At 43.8% G+C, this 10,105-nt stretch overlaps 1 protein-coding gene across 2 annotated transcripts in view; it reads left to right on the top strand.

The window, feature by feature from the left end:
* The window catches only part of HRAS (HRas proto-oncogene, GTPase), a 51,216-nt gene extending 47,634 nt beyond the window's left edge, over nt 1-3,582 (top strand). For both annotated transcript variants that reach the window (XM_068124046.2, XM_068124048.2), the window contains one exon: nt 1,802-3,582. The gene's annotated coding sequence lies outside the window, so the exon portion shown is untranslated. The remainder of the gene's footprint in view (nt 1-1,801) is intronic.
* The last annotated feature ends 6,523 nt before the right edge of the window (nt 3,583-10,105 follow it).

The following is a 10,105-nucleotide window of genomic DNA, read 5'->3' on the forward strand; positions in this document are numbered from 1 at the left end:
GAAAACCTGATGTCGAATTTGGAAGCTGAGCATTTGGTATTTTGGTAACTTGAGAGTGAAAGAGCAAAGGTCTTGGTTATATCTTTGACACCATTATTTGCAACATTCTTTAGCACAGCAGCCCTTGGTCTATCCAATCAGCTTTAAAGATTTTTATTTTATTGTTAACTAGAATGGCACTCGGTAGAGCGCATACCTCCGCCAGGCTGAACAGTTTACGCAGGCTGAACTTGTAACACACCCAACCTCTCCACCAAGTTTCGTCCAAATCCATCCATAACCTTTTGAGATACCCTGCCTGCTATGTATCCTTTTCGCCTGATCTCCCAATGGTGAAGAATCACTTAAAAATTAAATAATTCTCGTATCCGAATCCATATTCAGATCTTCACCAAAATTGAATCGATTTTTCTTTGTCACACACACAACTGGTCCACCAAGTTTCGTCCCGTCCAAATCCATCCATCCATAACTTTTTGAGATATCCTGCTATGTATCCTTTTCGCCTGATCTCCCAATGGTGAAGAATCACTTAAAACTTAAATAATTCTTGTATCTCGTAAGCCTGGTGTTGGCTTAGCGGTTCGGGTGCCTGCTTGGGATCCTAGGATCCTGGGTTCGAATCCCAGTCAATCGCTGAATTAACGCCAGGGGAGTTGACTCAGCCTGTCATCCTTCCGAGGTCGACAAATTGAGTACCAGCTTGCTGGGATGAATGATCACGGTGTGTACCCCGATTTAGAATAGGTACACCTTATCCCTGCGCATCGTAAGAGCGTGACCAAGGGTTGACGTCAGGAAGGGCATCCGGCCATAAAAACATTGCCTCAAACAGGGAACCATGATTGTCATGGGGCCCGCAAGGCTAACCCCCACTCGAGCGGGGAAAATGGCCTTAAAACGATCATTCATTCATTCATATATATCCGAATCCATATTCAGATCTTCACCAAAATCGAGGCGATTTTCCTTGTCACACACACAACCTGTCCAACAAGTTTCGTCCAAATCCATCCATCCATAACTTTTTGAGATATCCCGCAATGTATAGTTTTTCGCCCTATCTCCCAATGGGGACGAATCACTTAAAAATTAAATAATTCTCGTATCCGAATCCATATTCAGATCTTCACCAAAATCGAGGCGATTTTTCCTTGTCACACACACAACCTGTCGAGCAAGTTTCGTCCAAATCCATCCATCCATAACTTTTTGAGATATCCCGCAATGTATAGTTTTTGGCCCTATCCTCCCAATGGGGAAGAATCACTTAAAATTCTACTAGCTGGTCTAGTCCGGATCTTCACCAAAGTCAAATAATTTCGTCCGTGTCACATACACTACCTCTCTGCCAAATTTATCCATCCATCCACAACTCCATCATCCATCCACATGCACATCCACATCCACATACAATCCACATTCAACCACATCCATTCACAATCCATCCACAACTTTTTGAGATATCTTGTTCACAGACAGACAGACAGACAGACAAACAGACGGGGGTGAAAACATAACATCCATGCACCTTTGGTGGTGGAGGGAATAATAGCACACACAACCCATGTTGTCACCAATGGTTGGGCCATGTAAACAAGGCAGCTTAATGGTAAAACTGTTAACTAAACGCAAACCTTGTGTGGGGAAAAAAAACAGGAACGTCATCGGTTTTGTGTTTTTTAAAATTTATTCCTGCTTCTCCGTTACCTGACACCTGACAATACACGCATGACTTGTGAATTTCCAAAATCGGCAGCGTCCCACTGATCGATGGTGCTTCTTGCCTCCTCCCTCGCAGGACCAGCGCGGCTGCGTCGCAGGCTTCATCTGAAATTACCAAATGAAGAGGAAGTCTCATGCTGTGACATGTTGCAATTGTAAATACTTTGGGAGAAATCTGCACCTCCTCGCGATCGGGCATTCACAGGCGGTTTGTGTGTACGTGCGTGTCGATTTATCCGTGGCTTACGGGGTGTTTAAAAGAGCGAGAAAAAATTGCTTTGAAGGCGATGCCGCAAGTTTGCATTCAACGGCGTGACATTCCCTTTGCATACTCGCAGAAGGGTTTTTGTAATGGACTAAGTGGGTATTCCAAGGTTAGGCCTCGAGGTTGTTCGAACGAGGAGCGTGCTGGTAATGCTCTGAGCGTAAGACGTGCTGGGATTCTGTTTTTTTTTTTTAAATCTGGTCTTTGCGAAGCGTACGGAGTGGAGGGAAAGCATGACTCCCACACTTCTTGTTTGGTGCTGTGATGTTGTTTTCTTTTCTCGGGCGAAAGTGCTCTGCTCTTCCATGAGCCTCGATACCTGTATATAAATTTATAGGTGTTTTATTTTCCAATGCAATCCTCTATTCCTTGGTACAAGCGCCTCTCCGTCCTCAGTTTTGCACGGTTGAACTGATAACAAAATGTTTACTGCCCCGACACTTATGGTGATTGTGTTTCTGTGTGTAGCAATCTTCCCTTGCTCGTTTCCTGGGTTTGGGTGCCGCTCGTCTCATTGGCCATCTGATCTTCGGTTCGGTTCCCTCGTCTTGATGCAAAGGGGTTTCTGGATCGACATTTTTTTCTTTTTTTCCACAGATCCGGTTGGGTTTCCATGAAACCCGAGGTGTGCGCACGCGCGTGTGCAGTCTTGTTGGGTGGCTGGGTTTTATTTTTTCCACAGATCCGGTTGGGTTTCCATGAAACCCGAGGTGTGCGCACGCGCGTGTGCAGTCTTGTTGGGTGGCTGGGTTTTATTTTTTCCACAGATCCGGTTGGGTTTCCATGAAACCCGAGGTGTGCGCACGCGCGTGTGCAGTCTTGTTGGGTGGCTGGGTTTTATTTTTTTCCCTTTTTTTTTTTCTGGGGTTTTTGTGTGGTGAGACGAGCTGTTTGTTTGCTTTGGTGTGTTTGGTGAGAAGTTCTCATAGAGGGTTGATCCACTATGAAGCATTTGCATTGATGCCGAATTCCTAATTTTACTCGTCATTTTGTCCAAAGATTGTAAATTTTAAACCTCTTTCCGTGCAACTTTTAATCGTGAAAACGACGGTGGTGTCGTCACCGTTTTACCTGACGAGCACACCTTTGCGATGCGCATTGCATTTACATCTGATAGAATTTAGCTGTATAAACTGCAATGGAAGGGCAGCCGTTTTCAAAACCACAGTGGTGACATTCAGGGATAATCGCTGCCCTTTTCTGTCTCCTGTGGATTTGTCCACTGCGGCTGTGGTGCAGCCTCACCCGACGCGCACGCATCTCAAACGCAATCTGTGCTGTCGCTGGGCACACCCTGCCTGCTGCCCCCATCGGGGCCTAATGATCACATTTGGCAATGGTAGTTTCAAGAAGTAACTGCCAGATCATGTATGTATTATGTATGCAATGCGCTTTTGCTTGTATAAGTCTTGTAATTCATGGCCTAGTGCAAGCTGTACAAAGCTCGTGCCTCTACCGTTCCCCCATCCACTCCCTTTTCACCGGCGTCCGTGCCAGTGACCTGGAACACGCTGTGAATTAGGTCTCGAGGTACGGCATTTTGGGAAAGAAGTGAACCGTCTGAACAATAAACTGCCTACTGCCGTCATTCATACTGCTTTTGTGGTGTTTGTTTTCCTCGTAGGCCCACGTCAGATTACCAACAAAAACTGTTGATTCACGACAGACCGTGTGTTCTCCACTCTATTAAGTGGACATTTTCAACAACGAAAGGTAAAGGTTTGTGCCGGTGTTGCAGGGGGACGTGACCTACTTTTTCAAACATTGACCTACTTTCCGAGTGGTAGGAGTAAACAGGCTGTTTAACCAAATACTAGGAAAAGTAATAATTGCCACAATGTTGGTCATATAAACTATTTACCATGAATTAAACATATCCTTAACTAAGCAAATTGAGTACGCAGAAGCGCAGTTCACAGAAATGTTTTTGCACAATCTCCAGATCCTAAAGCCAAGGCAGCGGTCAATGTGAGGGCACGTTGAGATGTATTGAACACGTCATGGTCGACTTGACGGTGCAATGAGCAGCTGAGGCAGGTGTAACCAATTAATGAGGCACTGCAGGTCGACTCGATGGTTGAGCGTGCAGTAAAGGCCATTTTACTATGCAGACAATTGTAAAGCAGAGGTTGATGAAGGTATTTGTAAAGCAGGTGAATTATTTTGAAGGGAGAAGGGAGAACAAGCACAACACGATGTGATTCCAGAAAATGGACTTCACCACCAACGTTTTTCTCCTAGATCTTACACTTTTTGACGTCTTCTTTCCGCAGGGAGAATCATTCCGAGCAGCACACACCAGGAGGACACACCGACGTCTCTTTTCTGACCTAAGGTCACCAACGTTTCGAGCTGGGTGCCTCGTCTTTCAAGGGCCAATCACAGGCCAGCCTTCACTTGTCTGGAAAAATCCTTGCTCTTTGAAGACTGTTGCCACTCTTATTTTTACTCTTATAAACCGAGCTCGCACTTCTCTACACTTTACTTAACTAACATTGCAATTACTAAATGATTCTCTGACAAAACTGATAATTAATCGTACAACATATTGTATAATAAATCCATCTTGTCCGTCTGTGAGTTAGCTTACAGACAAAACAGCTGGACCGATCTCCACCAAATTCTCTATATGTGCTAGGGGTACCTAGAGTCTGGTCCTGGTCCCAAAATAATCTGTCTCCCCCAAGCGAGGGTGGGTTTTTGATACGATTTTCACCTCTGCACATGTTTTACTGCCGGAGGGAGGGGTTGCCATGGGCACAAAATGAATTTGCCACACACCACCCCTCCCAAGACGCTCCGGGTAGGAGCGGGTGTTTCTAGTGTACTAAATTTTAAGTGCCATCTCAACAATAATTGCATTATTCTATTTGACAAAGGAAAACCTCAACAAAACGCACAGATTATCATTTTCACAGCAATATTGTGTGACATGTGACCCCTTCCTACGCTCACCCATCGCCCCTGCTTCTCTACACCTATGTAATTACAATTTAAGCTTATCTACTGTTTCTGTTGCCACTACCTTTCCAGAGAGACCATTCCATGCATTAACTACTGTCTGAGTGAAAGACCCCTGCCTAACTACCACCTTAACTCTCCTCTTCTTTACTCCCAGGCTACCGCCACTGGTCCTATCACTGTCTATTCAATTGAATAATTTTTCTGCACTTATTTTCTCGATACCTTACATTATCTTAAACATCTCCATCATGTCCCCTCGTTATCACCTCCTTTCTAATGTATACAGTCCTGTCTCCTTCATCCGCTCCTCATAGCCGAGTCTAGCTAGGCCTGGAATCGGTCTAGTAGCTCTGTGCTGAACCCTCTCTATGGCAGCTATGTCCTTCCTGCCATGTTTTTTTTGTTGTTGAAGGCTCCATTCACAGACTATATCACCCTCATCGAGGCCAGGCCTTGAATAAAAGAGAATAAAAGTGTATGATGAAAGGTGTATTATGTTTGTTTGCGAGAAAGAGATTGAAGCTAGGCCCGGGAGCTGTAGTTTGAGTGAGACAGAAAGTAAGATCAGCATTCCTGACACGGAGAGTGTAACACTGTAACATGGTTCCGGGCACCACTTTAACGCCACCGGGCACCACACCACATAAGTCAGAACGGTAGTACTACCCTGAGCAGTTGCTGTCTGCAATCTACTACCTAAAAAACCGGTCCAACCTGATTTGCGTTTTTTAAGGAGACACTATCTCCTTACTGGATGGCCGTTGGCTCCCGAAGAGAGCTCATCCGCCTTTTGACAGGTGTTGTTTTTAGTCCTGCAGGGTGTCACGGTTACCCTCCCCACTGGCGAGCCAGTGAGGGTAGCCAGTTTAGTCGCCGACTACCCGACCATGCGGCAGGTAGCACTGGGTTACATGTTACCAGTGGCATTCAAGAGACTGACCTGACCTGGAACCAAAACGGAACTGGAACTCACCTGACCTGGATGTGGTGACCAAAGCGGCACAGAATATTCTCAATGAGGTATTACTATATTCCTATACTGCGTTAAAACCACGTCTTTGGATTTATATAATTGATCTCCCTACAAATGCAACCTAAAACCGTATTAGCTTTATCTATAGCTACCTGGCACTGTGATGTCTGCTTATCCCCGGCCGCTCAAACCCCCCACACCTATTGCTACCCCCCAGATCCTTCTCCTGTGTGACACGCTCCAAGACTGCCCTATATTACATTATTCCTTCCATTCCCAGAAACCTACATTGTTTGTGTTAAACTACATCTGCAAATCTATTAAACTATAATCTAGACCTTCCTGAATCTGATCGCCGCCCCCTCTGCTATCTACCTTACCTCCAAGCTTTGTGTCATCTGCAAATTTGGAAAGCCTCCTCTTCATCCCACAACCCAAACCATTGATGTAAATTATGAATAAAAATGGTCCTGGTACCCACTACTTGCATCCTCCACTCACAGCCATTCTTTACTTCCTATCACTAATAGACTAGACGGATTTATGGAAAAAGGCCATGTACGAGCTTCTAGGTGCATTGTTGGGTAAAAGTTGGGAACCTCACTTTGTAACATAACGAGGGTATGCTGAATTCGATTAACCCGGTTCCCAAGCCGAATTTAATTTTTGAATTTTGAGGGTTCCTCTGTTGATTCAGCACGACATACAGTCACGTGAAAAAGTAAGTACACCCCATGTAAAGTTTTGACCTTTTCAACATATTTCAACATACAGCTATTTGATCTTCATTTCAACAATATTGATAGATAAAGGTGATACAATATAACAAATATCATGAAACATTTACATTTTGTAGTCCATTGTATAATTTATATAAACATAAATACAAATTTCGCATGTGGAAAAAGTAAGTACACCCTTGGCTCTAATAGGTGGTATTGCCCCCTTTGGCCGAAACAACCTCAAGTAGGCGTTTGTTATAACTGTCTACCAGTCTCTGACATCGTCTGGGAGAAATTTTTGCAGACTCCTCCATGCAGAATTCTTTCAGCTGTGCGATGTTTGAGGGGTTTCTTGCATGCACAGCTCGTTTCAAATCCCCCCACAACATCTCGATGGGATTTAGATCCGGGCTTTGACTTGGCCATACCAGACCCTCCATTTCTTTCTTTTCAGCCATTCCTTGGTGGATTTACTGGTATGTTTAGGGTCATTGTCATGTTGCAAGGTCCACCTTCGGTTGAGCTTCAACTTTCTGACAGATGGCCTCACATTATCCTCAAGCACCCTCTGGTGCAATGAACAATTCATAGTGGATTCTAAGATGGTGAGCTGCCCAGGCCCTGATGCAGCAAAGCTGCCCCAAACCATAATATTTCCACCACCATGCTTTACAGTTGGTATCAGGTTCTTGTGGTCAAATGCTGTCTTTGGTTTTCGCCAAACATGTCTTCTGGTACTGTGGCCAAATAGCTCTACCTTTGACTCATCTGTCCAGAGCACATTGTTCCAGAAGTGCTGGTCTTTGCCTAGGTGGTCATTGGCAAACTTTAGTCTTGCCCTGATGTTCTTTCTGGACAGCAAAGGTTTCCTCCTGGCACACCTCCCATGTAGATCAAATTTGTGCAGCCTCTTTCTAATGGTAGACTCGTGCACTTTGACATCAACAGTGGCAAGAGCTACCTGTAGGTCCCGTGATGACATTCTGGGGTTCTTAGAGACTTCTTTCAGCATCTTGCGGTCTGCCCTCGGCCTGAACTTGCTGGGGCGGCCTGGCCTGAACAAGTTGGCAGTTGTTTTGAATCTTCCCCACTTGTAGATGATGTTCCGGACAGTCGAATGATCGATTTCAAATTGTTTGGAGATCTTTTAAAATCCCTTCCAAGACTCGTAGGCATCCATAACCTTCTTTCTGAAGGCCTCAGAGAGCTCTTTTGATCTAGGCATGGTGATGCCGCACACTTCAACAACAAAGAGCAAACCAAACGAAATGTCTGAGGTTTAAATAAGACAGGTTCCTCCAAGATCCTCTCTAACGATGTTCTGATCATTTGCACCTGAGCTGGTGCACCTGATTCTAATTTATGTATTTGAAGTAGTGATAAATGTAGGGGTGTACTTACTTTTTCCACATGCAAAATTTGCATTGATGTTTATTTAAATTATACAATGGACTACAAAATGTAAATGTTTCATGATATTTGTTATATTATATCACCTTTATCTGTCCATATTGTTGAAATGAAGATCAAATAGCTGTATGTTGAAATATGTTGAAAAAGTCAAAACTTTACATGGGGTGTACTTACTTTTTCACGTGACTGTATGTTGTTCTCCACGACTGGTAAACCAGAATGAATGTCACCGACAAGTGATGCCCTTCATTTCCATTTGATGCGAGTACACTATCAAGCCATGGTATGGAGAAATGCTCATTGTGCCATACCTGACCTTCCTGCACCTGTGGAAATGGGATGGAAACGTGGCGATTCAGGACTAGAGCCTATTCTGATGTCACCAAGTCCAATCCCAGAAAGTTGCCTCGAGATAATTTGTTGTGCATGCCAGAAGCAATGCAAGACTCGACGCTGCAAATGTCGCTATTCAGAGTTGAGGTGCACATCAATGTGTGCCTGTCAGCAATAGAGTGATGATCAGACCCCTAGTATGAATTTGATGTAGTTTGGCAAAACAACATGTGTGATATTCCTGAATGTTTGTGCTTCATGGCCATGTATACTTAATTTTAGAATAAATGGTTGTATAAAACATTGTCTGATTCAAACCATTTCCCATTTTATAATGTCCAATTTCAATATCAGTTTGAATGTCTCTTTCAATATGTCGCCAACCATAATATAGACTAGACGGATTTATGAAAAAAGGCCATGTATAAGCTTCTCGGTGCATTCTGGGGTAAAAGTTGTAAAGTTAAAGTAAAAGAGCTGCATGCATATACATGATATAAATGCTTGTTCAAAGAAATTGTCCAAAAATGGCAATTTGGCGGTCATTTTGTTTATGCTAATTAGAAGGTCAAAAACTTAAAAATTCGGCTTGGGAACCGGGTTAATCGAATTCAGCATACCCTAATTATGTTAAAAAGTGAGGTTCCCAACTTTTACCCAAAAATGCACCTAACATTCACATTTCTCAGCAATCCGTCTAGTCCATAATCCAGTTATCTACCTGATCAGCCAGCCACTCCACAAGGCCTCACCTTGGCGAACAACCTCCTATGTGGTATCTTATCAAATACCGTCTTGAAGTCTGCATGTACTATGTCCACTGCACATCCCTTTTCCATCCAATCAGAAACGACTTCATAAAACTCCAATCAATTTGGGAAACATGACCTCCATTTTGTAAATCCATCCTGACTGCCTTGAATGTTTTCCTTTCCGTTCCATCATTAACATCTTCAACACCTTCCCTCCAAGTGAAGTTAAACTAACAGGTGTATACGTACATCCCCAATTCTTCTCTGTATCCTTAAATAAAACGGTGTTACATTTGTTACTCTCCAATCAGGTACCTGTCCTGACTCCAACGAGCTGTTGTGTTTTCATTACTCCAGGTATGACTTTTCAGGGTGGACATTCCCATGGTCTGTCCATGATTGGTTCTCAGCGAATGGAAACTGTTGACTCGGCGCTTGGTGGTCTGACGAGCAAAGAGTATCGGCCTGCACCACGACCCACGCTCCCAACCAGTGATACCTTTGCTTAAAATACACCAATTTGGTATGATACTTAATTACTTGTTTGCTTTAGGCGAGATATAATAGTTGCTGAGATGACAAGTGCATGAAGGTGAGAGTTTTCATGAGACATGTGACAAAAATTCATCCTTGCTATCAAATTGTGTTTTTAAGGCAACTTGGGCCACAGAGCCGATACGAACACATCTAGAAGGGATACCTGGGTAGGATGACCCTGCAATGCATCTGGAGTGAATATCCAGTAAGGAAGACTGGAATAGATGGTATTTAAAGGGACAACCATGCAGATAGGCCAGGGAAATCCACAAATGGATCTGGAGTGAATATCCAGTAAGGAAGACTGGAATAGAAGACTGGAACCTCTGGCTATGGCTTCCTCTCCGCTCCCACCTTTTGTTCATATGTGTTCTGCACTGTACCGTCCTCCAAACAGTGATGACTCCATTTACATTTCGCT

This window comes from Myxine glutinosa, chromosome 8 (assembly GCF_964187855.1).
Source record: "Myxine glutinosa chromosome 8, kmMyxGlut1.1, whole genome shotgun sequence".
NCBI lineage: Eukaryota > Metazoa > Chordata > Myxini > Myxiniformes > Myxinidae > Myxine > Myxine glutinosa.